At 37.8% G+C, this 16,887-nt stretch overlaps 1 protein-coding gene across 1 annotated transcript in view; it reads right to left on the bottom strand.

Moving 5' to 3' along the window:
* Nucleotides 1–16,887, bottom strand: part of LOC117403024 (sodium/potassium/calcium exchanger 3-like) — a 193,302-nt gene that overhangs the window by 144,878 nt on the left and 31,537 nt on the right. The gene's annotated exons all lie outside the window — the stretch shown is intronic.

The raw sequence follows: 16,887 nt of genomic DNA, 5'->3' as shown, positions 1-16,887 counted from the left end.
TAGTTCTCTATGGTGCTGCCCAAAAGTAACTCTTCTGGAGTTTTGATGAGTTGAGCCATCCTGGGAAATATTACAGTACAACTAAATACAGTTTTTTTGGTTCAGGGGGGTCTATCAGTGTTTCATTGGTTACAACCTAAAATCAGAAACCCTAACAATACCAGCAAGCAGGTAGGGAAAACAGACACTTCTCTGGAATCTGGAAGCACAGCCCAAGCCAAGCAATAAGTACTTAGTCCAGCAAGCTCAAAGCCAGGTAGAGGCTAGGGTTGCCACCTCTGAGGTACAAAAAACAGGGACATCCAAACAGAAGGAGGGTTGTTAAAAGTTTAGACTCTCTTCACAAATCCTATATTCATCCAACAGTAAACAGAAATTAGTGACAAGAATATTACTACTACAGTAATATTCAGAGGCAGATAGGTAAGTGATCCTGCTTCAAGTAATTAACATTAGCTGTATTTAAGTAACATTATAAAGGTGGTGTTGTTTTAATTAGATGATTTACTGTTTGTGATTAGTACCAGGTGAGTGTGGTTAAATTGAATATATTTGATTTGCAATTTTACTGGTTTCCACACAGCTTTTTGTAGTTGTGTGATCCCATTGAAGTGTATTTAAACTATTGTATTGCTTAAGTAGTGTCTGTAGCGCACTTTAGCAGCTGTTAACCAGTTCCCTTGCAAAGTGAGGGTGGCGCTTACTTAAGCTGAGTGAATCTACTAGTGGGCAGTCTACAGGTAACCAGAGTCAGAGGCAGATAGCTTTTATCCATCTAGTTAGTAAATTAGACAGCTAGCCTATTTGTGCGCCAGCCAACCGTAGAGCCTCTCTACCAAAGAGCTGGGAGTCTAGCTGTGGGATTCCTGCAAAGAGAGACCTGCGAGGAGAGGCTCTTGGAGAAATTCCGAACCTAGCAGTGCTCTGGAAGACGCCAACTACTAGACTAGTCTGTACCCTCCCCCCACCACTCCTGCCCCCACTACTACTGTACCTATCTGTCTCACCTGTCCTGCTATGACTGTCTCTCACATCCCTGTTATTCTGTCCTCTCACTCCCGTCCTCCACTAACAAAGCTGATTTCATCTCTGCCTTTGCCTCCCATCTCTCTCTCTCTCTCTCTCTTTATTTCCTTGCTCTCACTGAAACCTGTCTCTCTCCTGATAACTGTAACTCCTGCTGCCCTGTCCTCTCACTACGTCCTGTCCCATACTCTGTGTCCCACTGGACAGGGAGGTGGGATTGGTCTTCTCTTCTCTCCCTCCTTACTCTTTTCTGTCCCCTCTGACCTCTCCTCACTCTCTGTTAACACCTTTGAATTTCATGCTGTCCAACTAACCTCTTCCTGTCAACTCCTGCTAATTGTACTGTACCATCCCCCTGGACCTCTCACTCACTTTCTCGATGAACTTGACTATCTCCTCTCCTCCCTCCCCTCCTCCCTCCCCTCTCTGTCTACCCCAACTGTCCTGTTAGGTGATTTCAATATTCATCTCTCCAACCCCACCCACTCTGCCGGATTCCTTCCTCTCCTTTACTCCTTCAACTTCTATCTCTCTCCATCCCCTCCTACCCACAAAGCTGACTGTCAACTGAACCTCACCTTCTCCAGGGCCTGCTGCCCCCCACCCTCTCTATCACCCCTCTGGACCTCTCTGATCACTATTTTGTTTTTACATGCAGCTTTGTAGTTTTCCATATACTGTAGTTTCCTTGATTACATGATGTAGTTTATTTGATTACATGATGTTAAATAAAATATCTAAATTATGTTCACATAGGTTTTTTTTTAAATTTTTTTTATTATGTCTCAATCCTAAAATTCTAGGTGATGCAAAACGTTTGGCCATAGCTGTAGTAGAGAGAGCTGTTGGGAAAATTAATTCATGTCAGTATTGGATCAGAACTCAGAACCCCTCAGGATGTTTGAAAAAATCTAATAAATTGTAGGAACGGGTAAAAAAAATTAAATAAAAAGATAATTTGAAGCTATAAAGTGTTTAAGCCATAGGCTAACAAGTTCACAATACTGACACACGTGGACCTGCCCTTCAACGTGGACTATCTGAGCTTCTGTCTTCCACTAGTTTTTACGAGAGCATAGTGGTTTAGCAAATTGCAGGTCTACATTGGCTACATTAACCTGCAATTCCTAATGGAAACAGTTTCAGGTTTTCTTCACAAGGATTAACTACCATCCTTAGTTCAAACAAGAGCCACCTAATCCAGCCAGCCGCAAAGCTGTTTATATTAAAACCACATCCCACCAAAGAAGGTGCTTGGCATATGAATGTCAGTCTTCTATTATCTTCCCATAAATTCCTTTTAATTAAATTCTTGTACTTTGGGCCCCCTGCCGATGAACATAATTAGGTTTTAGGCACTTGCAAAATCAATGTTTGCAAAACGTATGTATTTAGGGCCTAAGCTGTTATTCAAATATGAAAACAATAACCTTTCTGTCTGAAAGGCCCGACATTGTTTTAAAAGGCAATTGAGCTGTAAAAATGTTACATCGAAAAATTCTATTATAAAGGTAAATATATTTTATCTGGTAGATTAATATTGCTCTAGTGTGGTTTATGCCCTAAAAAATATGCTGTAGAAATAAACTGCACTCTTTTGAAAAGTAACTTTTGAATTACGGTGAATGCAGTTACTATTACAGTATTGCTGCATCCAAAATAGGTAGTCATGGAAACCTTATGTATTTTATATTTAGGGCTTCTGTTTTTCTGTTTTTATTAATTTTATTTTTGGGTGCTTATTTTTGCTAAAATCTTTTTTTTTTCGTGGCCTTTGAGTTTTATATACTGTACGAAATTATTGTTTTCGACTACTTTCCAAAATGTTTTTTTTTTTTTGTCACAATATAGTAACTCAACACTACTTGCACACTTACAAGGTACAAGTTGTACCTTCTTTCCTTTGCTGTCTTCCACAACGAAATCCCTATGGTCACGGGCACATTCTTCTGGGTTTTTTTGTGTCTAGGCATTTTTTTACATTTCACCACAATTTGCAATTTTGTTTTAAATCCTCCCTATCTAACTGTACAGCTTTAAATCCCGTACAGTCTCTGTTCCTAATTGTAATCTCGTTTAAAATCTGGCAAGTGGTCTTCAATAGATATGTAGGAATTTGCTTCCACTCAGTAGTTGGGGTGGGTTTAAAGTATTCAGATCGACTAAATGACAAGTCAGAAAGGAGGGACATTGCCCAACTGCACTGGAAAAGGTAGTTTGTTTTTGTTTTTATGTACCACTTATTTATTTATTTATTTATTTATTTTTTTTAAATGGGAAAGGGGTGAAGTCAACGTGAATTGAGTAATTATTTACGGTGTTTATTGGCTATACACTGATTTCATTTTTTTGTATCGGGGGTGTTTTATCATTTTTTTATCATTCAAAACCTAAAATCAGAAGCCCTAATTATATTAAAGGTTTCTCTGTATTGGATTGTGTGTCATTCACACTTACAGCTAATTAAATGATTCCCTAAATTGTACCTGCCATGCAATCTAAACTTCCACTTCCTAGGTCATGGAGCATTAAATTACCTCCACCCCTGTAAGCATGCCAGTCAATAGGGCAAGTTGTTAGTTGGTTAATGACAGTGAAAAAGGTGTTAACAGCTTTGGCCCATTGCTAACAGATCCACTCCAGATTCTCCACCTGCCGACAGACACCCGCAATGCTACAATATGATAATAGAAATCTTGATCTGGATACCAAAATACTGATAGGGAGCAGTGGAGAGGAAGGGAATTTGATTTTCATTTCAAGTTCAACAGCCTAATCTTTCATGTTCCTCCTACCATTAAACGTGCCACAAAATTGGTAAACAGTGGTCCTCTGCAGCAAATTAAGTTCAACAACTCAAGCCGTTCTTGGTTTTAATTGTGCAAATAACTTATTAGGCTGAGGTGGGGACTGAGAAAGAGGATCCAAGGATCCAGTGTCTCTTGTAAAATCGTTCTTATTATTTGACTTCACCTGCAGGGTCAGCTTCACCGCTGATCAAACTCAGAAGAGTTCACTGAGCAACAGGCAGGCAGTGGAGATGCCTGCATTATATCGAGACTGGAGAGATTCGTTACAGAGGAAGATCCCTGGTTGCTAAAGCGTAGGTGTGTGAGGTGGCGGAAATGCTGCCCAGCTCACAAATTAGTTCTGGTGAAATGAGGCCATGCAAAACTACACTGTATGCAATCTTTATAAAGCTTGAGGAGTTGTTGGTCACCCCAGCAGTATTGGAGAGAGGTCCCACAGTGGGTGCTGACTTGTGCACTGTGAAGATAATGATCCCTGCGTGGACTGAGCACCTCCCACACGGCTGCCTGTATTGAGCTCAGCTCTGGGTGTCACTTATTGGCTGTCATGCCTTGTAAAGATGGCTGCCAGCCAATTGCCCCAATCACTGCCTGAGAGAGTAACTTGCTGTTTTACAATATGTTTCTTTTTTTTTTGTTTCTTTTGGCAGGTTTCAGCCACTACAAACACACAGTTTGAAAGAAACCTTTTATAGTTCACAGCAATGTGAAGTTTATATGACTTTACGCACTTTTTTCACTCACTCCTTTACTCTCCATCGCCAATGAACTCGGATACATGTTGTCGATTCATCCTTAGCCAAATGCTCCAGAAATATCTAAGCTTCCAGGAGCATCTACTGGACTCATACACCTAGTCCTAAATTTAAAATCACAATGTCAACCGAATCCTTCAATTCATTCTTAAACTATTAGATTGCAAAACTGTTATTCTGTCCTCCGGACTGCAAAGTTATTCTCCATTGAACAGATGTTGCTGAAGCATCTAGTACTGGACGAATCAACAGCCTGCTACTGTATCAAAGACCTGAACGTGCAGCCAATGGTCATTCAACTAACTATTCTAACTGTCCCTTTGCCCCAGGGCTACACATTGCACTATATTTCTAAATCCCTAAATGAAAATTATTCACAACATTGAAGTTTAAAAACAAGCAGTGAAGATATGTGATCGACAATGTTTTCTCAGCCTACTTATTCAAGTTACTTATAAAATGTTATAACTAACTTCAAATCAGCAACTGTTTAAAAGCTGAAAATAATTAAAAAGGTCTAATTAAGCAAATGATCAGTTCAACTAAGGGTCTAGTTAAGTAATTGAGAGCTCAGTTGGAATGAAAACCAGCAGACACTGGTGCCCGAGGACCAGGATTGAGAACCACTGATCTAGAAGCTGTGAAAAATCCACAGGAGGCTGTACCAACCTATTAGGACAATGCAGCTTCAAATGCCATTCCTTTACTCTGTGGGTTCTGTTGCTCCAATATTAAACTTTCATCTTTTTTTCTATATCTGTCTTTACCTGATTCACGCTTGCTTTGAGGTTACTTGGAGGTCCTAACATTGAATAGACTTTCTCATTCCGTTCAAGTCATGTGACAATAGGATCTCCTCGCTCTCATACAATACAATACAATACAATACAATTCACATTTCTATAGCACCCTTTATCACAAGGATCCCAAAGCGCTTCACACACACACATGCACGCACAAAAAAAAACTATTAAACCATTCAATAAGTCTAATACAAAATCTAATAGCACAGACATTTTAAAAAGAGATACAAAATGTGGTTAATTGTAACATTTGAAAAACTAAGATAAAAATCTAGTTTGTAAAAATAGAACAATTAAAAGTGTAAAACAAAATATTTATAAAATTGGAATAAAAAAAGAGCTACATGAACTCTGAACCACTTTGAATGTTTGCATTCACCATAAAAAAGTAATAAAGAATAAATGAAAATGACATTTTGAAGCTAATTACTCTTTATATATACAGTAGAACCCCGTTAAACCGATTTAATTGGGACTGGAGCCAGTTCGGAAAAATGAAAGTTCGGATCATCAGGAGAATAAACATTATTAACTGTTTTAGATAGTCAGCAATAAAAAATTTTGAATCGATAGAGTTTCTCACCTTGATTTTAATGTGCAGACAGCTGCGTGATGTTTGAAACAGCTTGAGCTATGCCAGAAAAGGAGCAAAACATCCACCACTTATTTAAATTAAAGCATATGAAAACTTTAGTTTTAGAAAACAATACCGGTTTTCTAATAATAATAATAATAATAATAATAATAATAATAATAATAATAATAATAATAAAGATTAAAGTAACAAACTGGCAATTGAGTATAAAGTACTGTAGTAAAACAGTACTCCCGTTAATAATGACTGGAAAAAAATCTGACAGTTTGCCTTGTTTCAGAGGAGAGGATCACTTTTTGCACAATCATAGCCGCTTCATTAACAACAGTTTGGGTCAGTATAGGACTGCTGCTGCAAGTACTGTAAGCAGTGTTTGGGTGGATTTAACATCAGTACTCAGTTTTAAAAAATAGCATAATAGAGCCGTTTAGACTTTCTAGCACTCATGGCTCCATGTGCTACACAAGAGACAAAAAAAAAAGACATTACATTTGGAGATTGAAAAAAACAAGATTGTGTCATCTTGTGAGGTAAACAATGCCACCAGGGAGAGCAGATGAATAGCTTTTTATGTGATGTTGTTTACATCAGATGATTACATCTTTTGGTAAAAACGTATGGGAAAAGAAATAACGAAACAGAGTAGGCTACTGTTCATGTTTGAATTCTTAGGGGCATGTGGATTTTTTTTTCACTTTGCCAATGGCTGTTAATGCAAGCTTGTGCATGCCACTGGCATTATATCATGTTTTAGACATGAAGACACCATTTCTGCATTTACAACTGTGCACAATTTTTACTGCTAGGTGGAAAGGGGTTGTTCGGTTTATAAGGAGAGTCGGATTATCGAGGCGAGGCTTGGATAAACGGGGTTCTACTGTGTATCTATCTATCTATCTATCTATCTATCTATCTATCTATCTATCTATCTATCTATCTATCTATCTATCTATCTATATATATATATATATATATATATATATATATAAGTAACACAGCAGGAATGGGGTTAATATCCTCCCTGCCTAAAAATGTGTATTGGGTTAATTGTTTTATTGTTTGATTATTATTGTTTTGTTTAATAATCACCTGCACCTGGCTAATATTGTAAATTAGAGTCAGGTGCTGGGTATTTAAAGAAAGCAGTCAGTCTGCTTAGGGCTGCTGTGTGGAGAGCCCGCTTGATAAATGTGCTCAATCGTAAGTAATAAGGTACTGCGTGAAAGCCTTTTTGTTGTGTTGTTAAACTGTGTGCTGGGTCTCATTTTAAAGGTAGGTGGACTTTGAAGAAACCACACAGATGGTCTAAAACTATAAGACAAACCATTTACGTTTAAAAATTTTTAAAAAATGGGCCGAGGGGTAAAAATGGTATGTGCCAGTCTAAGATGTCTGCCAATTAATTATTTATGCACCAGATGGCAAAGTATAATGGGAACAGAGCTGGCGTTAGACTCGTGGGGGCCCCGGGCAGAGGCTAAGGCGAGGGCCCCTCCCTTCCTCTTCCCACCCGCATATTGGATGACTCCCACTGCTACTTTGCTTGGAAAAGGACTTTCACATAAGAAATAAGCAAATCATTTAAACTCAGAATGCAAAAAAAAAAATAGGTCTAATTATTATTACACACCTGTTAAAAGGTAATGATACCATTTTATATTAACAATAGTCATAAAATCAAAGTGTCATGAACTAGACTATGTCACTTTAAGGTGACTTATGCAGTATTATTGTGATTGTTTGCATTAAATTTATGTTTTGATAGATATGATCTAACTTAGCCTAGTGGGGCCCTGTGACGGGGTACTGCCCCGTCTTTATGATCAATGTTGGGACTGGCAGGGAGGGGGTTAAAATTCCTCCCTGCCAGAAAAACATGTGAGAATGTGGCTGGAGCCCTAATTGACTAATCAGTAATTATTGAATAATTGGGCTCCAGCCACAGGGGATAAAAGCCAGGGGAGAGGCCCTGGCTGGGGGAGAGAGTTGGAGAGTTGTAGAGGAGAGTTCCAGAGGAGAGTTCCAGAGGAGAAGGTGTGTTTTGTATGTGCTGTTTTTCTGTTCCAGTGAAGGCAACGCCCAGCCTGGAAACTTTATTTTGTAAGTTTTTGTTTTGTGTTTGTATTTTGTGTTTGAAACCTTTTTGTTTGGCCCTCGTGCTGGTTTATTTTGTATTTTTGTTTATTAAAAATCTTTATTCTGAACTTTATACTGTCTCTGAGTCTCAAACCTCGGTCCATCCTGTCACAGGCCCCCATGGCCTGGGGCCCCAGGCAACTGCACTGGTGGCTAGCTCATAAAACCAGCTCTGGATGGGAGTGTTTGTGACTAGAGCTACTACTGTACAACGGTGAGCAAAACCAGTAAAAGGGAATCTATGAAACAGTGGCCAGCCTGAAACCAGCTTCATCACAGATCTCTGTCAACCACATCTTAACTGTGTGGCTTTAATACGGGGGTTCAAAAAAACAGCAGGATTAATCTAAAGGTAAAAGTGTTCTGTATTTATATCCTTGACAGTTTAGATCATTAACAGTAACTGAAACCCTGACATGTTTTCTGGTTTCACACATCCAGCCCTCTTACCCCTCCCGCTCACTCTCTCCAGGAAATCACACTCTCCATCCAGGAGAAAGATCAAAATACTCATTATATTTTCATAACATTAGGAGCCCAACAACTCGGACTCAGACAGAAGTATAAATGTTAAAACACCCCTCTTTTTAACCACTGTGTGGTCCAGTGGTTAAAGAAAAGGGCTTGTAACCAGGAGGTCCCGGTTCAAATCCCACCTCAGCCACTGACTCATTGTGTGACCCTGAGCAAGTCACTTAACCTCCTTGTGCTCCGTCTTTCAGGTGAGACGTAATTGTAAGTGACTCTGCAGCTGATGCATAGTTCACACACCCTAGTCTCTGTAAGTCGCCTTGGATAAAGGCGTCTGCTAAATAAACAAATAATAATAATAACCACTGCTGTACTTGACAAGGAAAAAACTGAGACTATGGATTTCTACAATGAAACAAAGTACGGAATACAGACCAGATGGCACGTCAGTACTCAGTGAAAGCCGGTTCTCGCCGGTTGCCAGTTGCTGTATTTTACAATGTACTGGACCTGGCAGCCATCAATTCCTTCGTTTTGTACAAGGAATGCACCAGGGAAAATATCAGTAGGAGAGATTTCATCTTAAAGCTAGCCACAGAACTTCGGCAGAAACATTTCAATAGAAAACTACAAATGAGCAGGAGGCAAATGCAACTCAACCTGGATTCAGTTCTCCACCCAGTAACACACGCAAGAGAAAACAATGCCAGGTAGCTGAATGCAATAAAAATAAAACTTCCGATATCTGTGCCCAGTGTGAAAGAGCAGTATGTGGTAAATGCACTGGAAAAGTTGAGAAGCGTTACAGCTGTGTGGATTGTGCTACTTAGGTTGCTACTTTGAAGTCTGTTACTTTAAAAAAAACGAATTTCATTTTTACAGTTTGACTGTACATATACCTGTTTGCACACTAGTTTCTTTTGAAATGTTTACTTTATTATAGTTTTTCATTTTTTGAAGTAGTGCTTTACATGTGGCATGTTAGAAAATAAACCATTTTGAGTTGTATCCGATAGTTTGTCTTTCATTTTAATATTGAGGTTGTTTAAAATGTAACCTTCATAATGGCTGCCGGTGGCGGTTCTAGGTATCAGTATAACCGCGGTGGTTCTAGTGTTAATACTAGGGCCTGTGCCTTCGATTCATTTCTCTAGACTCTAAAGAACCACTTGTCAAATGAGACTACTATTAAGATTATCAGAATGTAGGGGTATACAAAGGCACCTGTACATATGTATGTCATGCTTTTACATGTGTATGCAGTGGATACAGGTAATGGTGAGCTGCCATGTCACTGATATTATTTCAATTCAATAATCAGTGATGGAACTGAGTGGTCATTAACTTACAGGTCCAGAAACTTGACTTGAAGCATCTTTTTAAACTTGTGATCTGTCCGGAATTCAGAGGAGTCTAGTGGTTCACATGCTCAACAATATAATGTTGATCTCCATTGACGATTCTGGGATTACCCTTTTTGCCATTCTGCCAGTACCACCTAGAGAATCGGGAGGAACAGTATGGAAAACAAGATGCTGACAGTCAGCAGTGCCACGAGTATGATCTCAAAGTATATTAACTTTGAGTTGAATTAAATGCTGCTCCACCGTTTGTCGAATGTTATGGCTGCCTGCTGAAAGAACATACTTTGGTTTGTCCAAATGATGCTTCTTTCAGGTCTTATTTGGGAAAATGCACATCATACACAGGTGAGTCTTCAAAGTATCAATCAGGCAAAAGTCAATGGGCCCTTGGCCTGGTGAACATGGGACATGACAAGCACAATAAAGCCCTTCTCTTTGTGCCCTGCTCGGACACTCCGAAACAGGTCATTGAGGACTGCGTGCGTCAGAGTACTTCAGAAGCTGTGGACGGAGTACTTTGAAATTGATACAGGTGATGCTGAAAGAAAATTAAAGCCGTGTTGCCCCTCTATGCTTCTCTGTGCGTCTTATAAACTTATTGAACTCCTATCATGTATATTTTCGGTACCACTTTATATTACTGGCCATGAATAGCCATGTAATTACATTGTAAAAAGTGGCCAATTGCTAATGGTTATTAAACAGTAATTACTCTAAAATTACACGGAAATCAGATGTAATTATATGGTACATGTAACACCATGGCACAGGCCATGTTTATGTAATTACACACTTATTTTACAAATTAGTTACCATGTAAGCTCAGGAAATGGTGGTAGTTACATAGTTATTACTATGTTATTATCATATAATGTAATCTAAAGTGTTACCTTTATTTTTTTTTATTTTTAAAATATGCACTTCAATAGCTCCAACCAAGTGGCAATATGTCATCTCAAGATATGTACTGACATAAAACCTTGAATTATATTTCTATACACATAAAATAGTAATTAAGAAGCCCTAAAAGGTAACCTTCTCTAAAGACATAACCAGATTTATTATTTGCCAAGTATATAAATATAATACTAATTATTATTATTTATTTCTTAGCGACTTACAATTGTTACAAGATATCACATCATTTTTACATACAATTACCCATTTATACAGTTGGGTTTTTACTGGAGCAGTATCCCCCACCTGGGATTGAACCCACGACCCTCCGGTCAAGAGTCCAGAGCCCTAACCACTACTCCACACTGCTGCATAAATATGCATTATTTATTGTCGTGTTAGTGGGTTGTTAATTGCTGTATGTTTGTGAATGAGCTTTTTTTTAAGTATGATTTTTCCAGAATGCCACTGTGAATATATATATATTACACACCATATATTTTGGAAAAATAGTTAAAAAAAATAAATAATGGCCTCTAATGGCAGATAATGTACGGTTTTATGAATTGGGTCTTATTTATGTATCTCAGAAGCAGAGGCCCAGATTTCAGCTTTCAGCATGAAAATTCACCTAGGCAGAATACAAAACACGTCAGCACCTATTATGGTAGAGCTGTTATTAGCTTGTGCCAAATCAGCTCTTTTCCTTGCATCAACACACAGTTTCTTGGCCGGGGCTGCCAGGTCAGATTATTTAATGTTGCTACTGGACTCTCAACATTAGCATTTTTCAATGCTAAAATATGGTCCTACCCCCCAGGGACTGACAAGACAATCCCAACCAGCTCCTTATTATTTAATGCGCTTAAAACTTCAACTAACAACTACATCTCCCAGAATGCAATGTCTTCAGTTACTAGGAAACTGTACACAAGAAAAAACAACTGAACAAACATTATCCAGTCTCTGGCTAGTCCTGTTGTCTTTGCAGCCAATCACAGTAAGAATATGAAAAAAAATCGAAGCTACATAGGTTAAAGCATAAACACCCCAGTCCAACTACAAATCCAACTGGAACAATTGTCAGAGTTAAAAAGGTGCCTATAATATATTTAACAAACTGTTTTATAACTTATTAATGCATGTCCTTATTGTATTTTATCTGTATGGCTTTTTAACACTGAGTGTTAATAAATATTAAAATACAAGTAACGTAAATAATTTCATACTGTACTATCATTACAGATTGTACAGTATTTAAATCCAGATTACTCATGACTTCAAGGTAGTGTTGCATTTTACCCCCAGAAAATACATTTTACTCTCTCAGTGTTAAAAATAGAGGGTAAGTTACTCCCAGACCCAAAACCTTATCTGGAGCACTGGTCCTAAGGCTTCTTTGGTGTCACATACATCAACTCCATATACATTTTTTAAAATGGTCTCAGACAGGCTATGATTTGTCTGACTTTTTCAATTGTTGAGTTTTTTTATTATCAACATCTGTCTTACTTAGCTGACAATAGAATCAAAATGACAGTCCTTCAAAATAAGACTCATCAACTGATATCAATTCAAGGGGCACAGTAAATCATAGCTGTCAAGGTACAAGGGTTTTCACAAGGAATATTAAGCTGAGGCTTGTATACAACACAAGACTTCTCTTGGCATCGCATTGGCTCTGGCGCTTCTGTGGGTTAGGGAGGCAAAACCGGCAGGCACTCTTTCTTCTTTTCATACTAGAGCAGACCCTACCGGTCAGGCGCCCAGTGAGCTCAGGCAGACACCCACAGGGCTGGCCTTTGTCCTCAAGAGGCCGGTAGCTCGCTGACATCTGCTTTCAAGTTCCTGGGTGTAAAAGAGGAAACTGGCTCGGTCGTGGGATCGGAGGATGCCAACTGAACCTTCGGTTCTCCTGAGCTGTGTGGGGAAGTGCTGTGGTGAGGAGAAAAAAATAATTGGGTATTCTAAATAGGGGAGAAATTCAATAATGTGCGCGTCCTGTGTGTGTGTGTGTGTGTGTGTGTGTGTGTGTGTGTGTGTGTATCTGTGTTAGGTGGGGTGTGGGTTTAGTTTTTGCATAGCCACATTTTACTCTGATATTGTTGTTTTGCCAACTGTTATCAATATAAACATTTATAAAGGATATAGCCCGAGGAAAACAAAATCCCAGAAAATCAGAGAACTGCAGCCACACTGAAATCTGGCCATGGCTGTATTCTGTATATTCAGTAAATACAGTAATGCATATAGAAATATGTGAATTATTATTATTATTATTATTATTATTATTATTATTATTATTATTATTATTATTATTATTATTATAATAATAATAATAACAGCTGCTATTTGTAGTATTCAAATTATTTATACAGTAGCACCTTTAACTACAAAGTGCTTAACCATCAGTACAAATGCAGCAGTCACTACAACCATCTAAAATATACCATAAACAGAAGAGACAGGCAATCGCCATTACCGTCAGTGAAGAGTTTTCTACTGGGTGAAATCCCATAAATAAAACAGACGGGACATCGACAAGCTTTCAGAACCAGGCCCAGAGGAAAGCTTGAACAAGAACATGAGAGAGAGAGAGAGAGAGAGAGAGAGAGAGAGAGAGAGAGAGAGAGAGAGAGAGAGAGAGAGAGAGAGAGAGAGAGAGAGAGAGAGAGAGAGAGAGAGAGAGGGGGGGGGGGGGGAGAAGAGAGAGCACAAAGCATGATCCAAATATGAGGGGGAAATGAAATTAGTCATTTCAGATTTCATGATGACCTAATAAGAATCCCAATGCAAATAAGTAAAAGCCACGCCAGGATTTATCGCCATTCTGAACTCTTAATACTCTTTATGGTTTCCCTAAGCTCACAGTAAAACCTGTAATGTTAAACTACTGTGCAACAGGAGTTTTATTTCTGTCCTTGCCAAGACAGTCTTTCAGTCGTTCTTCTGCCTCTATTTCTAGGTGGGAAACAACAGGATGAATAGTTTTGCAGACAGTGACAAAAGCGTCTATAGAACAATAGCCTGTTTGCTGCTTTTTGTTTCTGCGGGATTAAAAATAAACACACACACACACACAATTAAACAAAGGAATGACTGAAGGGCTGGACATGAAAGGGACAGAGAGCAGATACACAGTCTCCCGGTCCTAATGCCCCGCTCCCTTATCTCTGTCATTATCACACACCTTCCTAACTGTGAGCGAGCTAATTCAACTCCTATCTGGCAGATCAATTAAAAGCGGAATTCAATTCTAAAAATACAATCCTGATTGTCTTTTTTTTTTTTTATCGAATGCTCTTCTTTATTGTTCCATCTGCCACCAAAGAAAAAAGCAGCACCAGATATTTTTAGGATTCAGTCCACACTCTTAATTAAATAATGCTTGCCATTGATTAGTGATGTAACAATGCATTATTTAATCTCTAGTGTTAAGAACAGGTTAGCAGGCATCCTGCTTTCAACCATGAATGCACCAAAGTGCTCTGGCTGCGACACGTTTGATACCTTTGACAAACAATGCATTCATGCTAAAACTAAAAGAGCACGACATGGGAAAGACACAATAGTTACAGTCAACTCTCAGTTACAAAATAAGCCAGGGCAGATCACATTCTTCTAATGCATAAGCATAGGACTGCTAGAGTGACTTCCCAGTCTTTTATTTTTGTATTCCAAAATATTACATGATGCTCTAAACTTTCAACTCAGGGCTGTATTTTTTTCATGGTAAAATGTTTTTGATTTCACTGTATTTTAAGGTATTTCACGAGTAAACATAATATTTATTAAAGCAGAAAAAAATTGCATTGTCACATTCAAAATTGCGAATTGGTTTATGAAACCACTTCACATATATAGGGATATGTATATATATATATATATATATATATATATATATATATATATATATATATATATATATATATATATATAGGGCTGAAATGTTGGTATAACTGCAGTATACAAAAAATATTATTATATATATTTTTTTTTTTTTTCGATATACAGTTTTATTTTTGGTAGACGTTTGCTGTATTTATTTTTAAGGCCAGTGGCTGCTAGCCCCTAGAAATGAAAAGGTTCTTTGGCTTTGGCAAACCAATTACCTCACTTCAATCTATAATTTTGGTAACACAGCATTTAGAAATTTTAAAAAAAGAAATAAATGAAAGTACTTCAAGTTCTATTTATTCTGAATTTAAATATTAGTAATGAAGAGTGTTTTAGGATCTCATAAGTGCAATCAAACCTGGACTGAAATATTCAACCTCAAAACTTTATAAAAAATAACAACACCTCAAGAAAGATGTTAACAGATTTAACAACTATCAAAACACAAAATTCTGTGTAGTATCCAATAATTAATTTATTTAAGTAAGTTAAACCTCAAACCCATTTACACAAACATAAAGTAATGGGGAGCATTTCTTCGTACCTATGTGAGTGATACAGTCATGACGCCCAACATGTTTCACAGAGAAGTCTGCAAGGCAGCAGACGTGAGATTGAGACACTCCACTTCTTTTAATGAATGACCATTCTGTGGTAAATTCCTCTCGGTATTTCTGGCAAGCCAACCTCGATCTTTTAGATGGAGGAGAGTGAGATTTTTGTTTGATTTGTGAATCCTATTTTAATAACTGATAAGCAACCAAGCAACCAAGTAAATTGATAAGCAACCGAGTAAGTGCAATTGATAATGATAGCAAGGCGACATTAGCGTAGGAGTTTCTGAAGGACCCCAAAACTGGTTATTAAGCAACCCAGCTCAGAGCTTTTAGTATGTCAGTTAAAATGCCACAATAAACTGTAAGTGAAATACAGTATTACAAACAATTAATTCATTAAAGAAATTCAAAAGGAAACCACACACATGGTATTGAAATAATATTTCATAAATGTTCAGGGAGTATCCATCATTTATTTATTTAATAAAAATCGTAGTATTATATATGTTTTTGGCGTAGCGCCGTAACAGAACCTCCAAAAATAGCAGCTGCCACAGCCAAATCATAGCCGTTGGCATCTCTGCAAATATGTATATAGATTATATTCTTTCAGAAATGGGAATTTTCACAAGGAACTACATATTACAGTCAGCACTTCGATATATATAACACTCAGATACACGTCAGTCGTTTTTTACCGTCCTTGTATTAAGAAACAAATCAATCCCCATTATATATATGTAACCAATTAATGCACTTACCCGTCACACGCGATTTCCGAGTCCGTCACCAGTATTCTGATACAAAGCCCATCTCTTCAATGTTACAACTTATTTGACTATCCAGCAGAAGCCTTGTTTTTTATTTATTTATAAACGAGACAAGCTTCATTAAACAGTTTTAGATACGCTGATGTATTTTTTTTTATTATTTTTTTTTATCTGTGCTCTTTAGTTGCTTTTGTGCATTTCCATTTGAAAGAGAACTGTGACATTAGGGCCTTATAGAGCACTATATTCTGCAATTTTGAATACTGACTTTGGACACTGTTTTAATTCTGGAACCTGTGTTGTTGGTTGGTTTTTTTTAATACTTTGCTAAATTGCAATGCCTTTTACGCAGTTCTGTGCATGGGTAACATTTTGATTTAATTTTAATGTTGGGTCATTAATGGGGAATTTTACATACTGCTACAAAATACGTACCAGATTTAAAAGTATATACTGTATTACGGTTCATGTGTCGTCTCTTTTGGCAAGTGATATTTTCACAATCATATCATTCTGAATTAAAATAATTATTCTGTTGAAAATATAGTACTGTACTAACAAAACAAACTATTATTATTTAGCAGACGCCCTTATCCAGGGCGACTTACAATTGTTACAAGATATTTTTTACATACAATTACCCATTTATACAGTTGGGTTTTTTACTAGAGCAATCTAGGTAAAGTACCTTGCTCAAGGGTACAACAGCAATGTCCCCCACTGGGGATTGAACCCACAACCCTCCGGTCAAGAGTCCAGAGCCCTAACCACTACTCCACACTGCTGCCCAACTACAGTACATCTAA

This window comes from Acipenser ruthenus, chromosome 5 (genome assembly GCF_902713425.1).
Source record: "Acipenser ruthenus chromosome 5, fAciRut3.2 maternal haplotype, whole genome shotgun sequence".
NCBI classification, from domain to species: domain Eukaryota; kingdom Metazoa; phylum Chordata; class Actinopteri; order Acipenseriformes; family Acipenseridae; genus Acipenser; species Acipenser ruthenus.
The sequence above is the reverse complement of the archived record's forward strand: the minus strand, read 5'-3'. Positions and strand labels throughout refer to the sequence as shown.